Consider the following 4,170-nt stretch of genomic DNA (forward strand, 5'->3'; position numbering starts at 1 on the left):
AAAAAAAAAAAAACCAAAAAAAAAAACAAAAAAAAAACCATTAGAAGTGTGATTTTGATGAAAGCATAGAATTTTATATCCCACATACTTTTTGGAACAACCACTGTGTCATTTCTTTGACCACTATTGTAAGTGTTTTAAGTATGGTTAGCACTTTTATGCATTGTTGAGTTGTTAAATCCAAACAGTGGGGAAAAAAGAGCTCCATGAGAAGTAAATAATTTGATCAGTTTGAAACGCAGTTATGTTGTAGCATATTTTAGAATTATGAAATGTCATTTTTTCCTAAAATAGTGCTCAGCACACAGTAGGTCTGCAATGTGAGTTTTATTTTCTACTCTTAATGTTCCTGTTTTTTTATCCTAGGAATTAGATACCACTTTATATAGGTGGAAATAAAGGCTTGGAGAGTTTTCTGACTTGTTAATAGCACAGCAAATAATTGATGCACTCTGACTTTCAACCTGTATCTTCAGGGTCAAATCCAAACCCAGTACTGAGTGTCAGCATTAGAAGAGGAGAATGTTGTCTTAGTTATTTTTCTCTCTTTGCTGAGACAAAATACCAAAGTTAAAGAGAGAAAAGTTTATTCAGCTCAGTTTGTAGAGGTTTCAGTCCATAACTGGCTGGCTCCAAGGCAGGGTGGATGACAGACAGGCATTGCCGAAGAGAAACAGTTCATGGTGGGCAGAAGGTAGCAAAGCAAGCAAGTGAGGGACAAGAAAAGCCTCTTTCTGCCCCTTATAATCCATCTAGGCTGCCAGGATTAGGGTGATACTGACAAACTCTAAAACATTACTGGAAACCTCTGCAGTAGGCTCCTGTCTCCTGCCCAGTGTACAATGCAGGCCTGAGGAAAAAAAAAAAACACTAAAAGACAGGACTAAGAAAGACAGAAAGTGGGGTGCCAGGATGATCAGTGCTGGGGCAACCAACCAGGGCACTGGCCAGTCCAAGCCCCTCATTTTTATTAGTAATCAACTGGGGTAAAACAAGCTACGTGCAAGGGAAGCACTACAGGTGAGGATGCTCAGTCCTGATCAATATTGTGGTCCCCCGCAGGGTGGTGATAGAGTAATCAATGTGCTGACTTATTAATCATCCACCCTTAATCCTAGCACTTTTAATCTTAGCATTGTGCCACGAATCAGTCACACACTCGAGAGTCAGCCACCTCTGAAAAAGCCCCACCTGTGACTACATGAAGTTTGGGGGGACACCTAGACACAGCCATGAAAATGTGTTCAGTCATCCTGCACCTCCGGATGTCACAGCTGCCTGTGTGATGAGAAGGGATGAGTGTGATGCTTCCAAGACAAAAGCAGTGGAGCGCCACTCAGACTTCCTCCGAAAGAGCTCACCCTAAGTCAGAGGAGAACTTCAAAGGAAATGTCATCAGCTCTTTAAGAGAGGAACATGAATTAAACTATTTGAGTCACTATGATTTTCTTCTGTACGTGTAAAAAAGTCAGATCCCTCTTCCTAAAAAAGCATGTGTTAACCCCACAGTTGTTAACACACACATATTGATGATTGCAAAGTAAGACATAGTTATTAGATAAAGTATTCACATAATTTACTTAAGCATCAGTCTTAGGAAAATTTCCAAATCATTAGGAAAAATTTAAATATGTTGAACTTTAGATTCTTAAAGAAATCTTCAAGTATTTAAGAAGGAATAGGGTCATCATGTCTATAGTCATATATTCACTTCCTATAAAATTTGTGATCAGCTCATTTTTTGAAAGTAGTGTCTTATTTTACAATTACTTTATGATGGTGGAAAAATTCAATGGAAATCAAACTTTCATTTTTTAATTTTGATCATTTCCTCAGCTAGCAGTACTGTATACCCTCTTGAAGTGGTGAGTCACAGGCCACAGCCTCAGTCATTTGCATATTTTTCCTTAGAATTTAACTAAGAATTGTTCATGGTTAGCCCCCACAATTTCGCAGAAACCGGAAATATCTTCAGGAGTTTTTTTTTTTCATTGAGTTTATCGGTACTTTTTAGGTATACAGTACAGTTACATTCATCATTGGGATCTTGTACTTTTACATGACAGGTCTTGGTTCTCATTTTTTCCCCTTGTCCCTGCACTCCCTTCACTCCCTCCCCCTCCCCTATTTACAAAGGCTGTTTCCATTTTTTCCTTTTCTCATATTTTTTCCCTTATTTCCTTTCCCCTACCCTTCTCACTTGCCCTGCACCTTTAGCCCTTTTCTTCCTGTTTCACATTATCAGTTATAAAATTTGGATCTTCACCCTTTTAGTTTTTCACACCAGAGAAACTATTTGGTATTTAGACATGTGTGTCTTATTTATTTCACTTAAAAGTATGGCCTCAATATGCATCCATTTTCCTATGAATGACTCTAGTTTCTTGTTCTTTAAGACTGAGTAGTATTCCATTTTATAGAAAAATCACATCTTTATCCAGTCTCCAACTGATGGGCAATTGGGCTGTTTCCAAGTTTTAGCTATTAGAAACTGTGCCGCTATAAACATTGGTGAGCATATATCACTGTGGCATGATTCTTTTAATTATTTTGGAAAGATACCCAGCAAAGGGATAGCTGAGCCAAATGGAACCTCTAATTCCTAGTTCTTCGAGGATCTCCATATTGATTTCCACAGTGGTTGCACCAGTCTGCACTCCCACCAACAATGGAAAAGGGTTCTTCTCCCCACCAACATTTGTTATTGGTTGATTTTTTGATAGCAGCCATTCTTTCTGGGGTGAGATGGAATCTCAGTGCTGTTTTCACCTGCATCTCTCAGATGACCAGTGATGTGGAACATTTTTCATATATTTATTTGATGCTTTTAATTCTTTGTCGGAGAAATGTCTGTTCATTTCAGATGCCCATTTTTGAATAGGGTCTTTATATTTGGGGGAGGCTTATTTCTTTGAGTTCTTTGTATGTTCTAGATAATAGTCCTTTGAGGAGCAGCTCATAAAAATTTTACCCAAATTGTAGGTTGTCTCTTAATTAGGTTGAAGGTTTCTTTTGTGGTGCAGAAGCTTCTTAATAAGATGAAATCCCAATTGTTGATTCTTTGTGCTAGTTCTCATGCTACTAAGGATTTGTTCATACAATCTTTTTCTATGCCAGTGTCTTTGAGAGTTCTGCCTAACTTATCTTCCAGAAAACTTAGTGTTTCTGTTTTTATATTTAGATCTTTAATCCACTTGGATTTCAGTTTAGTGCATGGTGAAAGATAAGGTTCTAATTTTTTTGGCAGGTTGAAATCCAGTTTATCCAACACCATTTATTAAAGAGGCTATCTTTCCTCCAGTGAGGATGGTTGGCTCCTTTGTCAGAGATGAGGTAGCTGAGTACATTTGGAATTGTTTCTGTATCTTCCAATCTATTCCACTGATCCTCTGGTCTATTTCTTTGCGAGTACCATGCTGTTTATATCACAGTGACTTTGTAGTATAGTTTCAAGTTGGGGATTATGATACCCTCTCTCATGTCTCTGTTGCCTAGAATTGCTTTAGCTATTCTAGGTCTCTTCTTTTTCCAAGTGTATTTTTGGATTGTTTTCTCCAGTTCTGTAAAATACATTGTTGGAATTACAATCAGGATTGCATTGAATCTGTATAGCAGTTTTGGAAGTATGGTCATTTTCACTATATTAATTTTTTCCTACCAAAGAGTAGGGGATATCTTTCCATTTTCTTATTTCCTCTTCTATCTCTTTTTTCAGAGTGCTGTAGTTTTCAGTGTAGAAGTCCTTTGCTTCCTGGGTTAGATTGATTCCTAGATACTTCATTTTTTTAATGCTATTGTGAATGGAATTTTTTCCCTAATTTCTCTCTCAGAGTGGCTGTTATTTGTGTACAATATGCTATTGATTTTTAAGTGTTGATCTTGTATCCAGATACTCTGCTGAAAGTGTCAATTAAGTCTAGAAGTCTTTTTTTTTCCAGCTTTAATTGAGTTTATTGGTACATTTCAGGGATACAGTATAATAACATTCATTGTTGGGATCTTGTACCTCTACATGACAAGTCTTGATTCTCATTTTTTCCCCTTACCTCTGCCCTCCCTTCACCCCCTCCTCCCCTCCCCATCTGCAAACACTTTATTTTCATCTTTTCATTCTCTCATTTTTTTTCTTTTCCCTTTTTACTCTTCCCCTACCCATCCCACCTTCCCTAC

Source organism: Fukomys damarensis, unplaced genomic scaffold, assembly GCF_012274545.1.
Source record: "Fukomys damarensis isolate Sample0158 unplaced genomic scaffold, DMR_v1.0_HiC HiC_scaffold_15, whole genome shotgun sequence".
Taxonomy (NCBI): domain Eukaryota; kingdom Metazoa; phylum Chordata; class Mammalia; order Rodentia; family Bathyergidae; genus Fukomys; species Fukomys damarensis.